The sequence below is a fragment of the Ammospiza nelsoni genome, chromosome 6 (assembly GCF_027579445.1).
Source record: "Ammospiza nelsoni isolate bAmmNel1 chromosome 6, bAmmNel1.pri, whole genome shotgun sequence".
Taxonomy (NCBI): domain Eukaryota; kingdom Metazoa; phylum Chordata; class Aves; order Passeriformes; family Passerellidae; genus Ammospiza; species Ammospiza nelsoni.
The window spans coordinates 10,272,701-10,273,624 of record NC_080638.1 but is presented as its reverse complement, the minus strand read 5'-3'; positions in this window follow the sequence as shown (position 1 = coordinate 10,273,624).

Below are 924 nucleotides of genomic sequence, written 5' to 3'. Positions count from 1 at the left end.
TGCCTGTCCTGGCCAAACAAAAGGGCTGCTTTTGTTCCATGTTGACTAATTAGCTTTCAGATGGGTTAGTGAGTGGAATTGTCTCGTGGATGGTCCTGGCAACCACCACAGCTGATGCCAAGCAAAGGGAGATACCAGGGGGGTGTTGGCTGCCCCTTCCATTGGCAGGATTTTATTGCATTGCCCTCTTGTTTCGTGGAGCTTCAGCATCAGGAGAGGGGGTGTGGTGTGTGCTGAGGGACAGGAGTTCTCTTCTGTGGCCAAAATTCAGTAACACCTCTGTCTGTAGGCTTGGAGCAGTACTCTTGCATCATTCACCTGAGGGATTTATAACCTTTTGCAATAAATTCTTGTGAATTAACTAGTATGGCAGGAAAAATGAGGATGGGAACCACGGTCAATCAGCCTTGTCTCAGTCTTTAGGAAGATTAAGGAACAATTCCTCAAGAAAACTCTTTAGTAGTACATGAGGAGCATGAACTCCAAAGGTCTCTTCCAGTCTAATTTCTTTCCTCATCTGTTATTGCTTTGCCTCTTTTACAAGTGTAAAGTAACTTTGACCAGTGCTGCTTTCAGTTCTGTTTATTAGGAAAAGGAGGAATAGCAGTAAACACCTCTGACTTTATTGCTTGCTTTGAATGACTTCTTTTCCTCTCTCAAAACTATTTCTTAGCCAAGTATCACTCTGAGGCTCACACTGGGCAAATATGTTGGTAAAGTTTGTTGGAATAAGAGCTTACATACATTCAGGGCTCTGAGACACTGCAGGTTATTGAGCTGCTTGTTGGACCAGTTTTCCTCCCCACTAACTGCCAGGGGATGTCATAGTCACACAAAAATGGTGCAATAAATGAGCCAAATTTCTACTTTTTGCACTAAAAAATGTTCTTGCATTAAATCTTTACAGTCTCCTCCAAGAAAGCT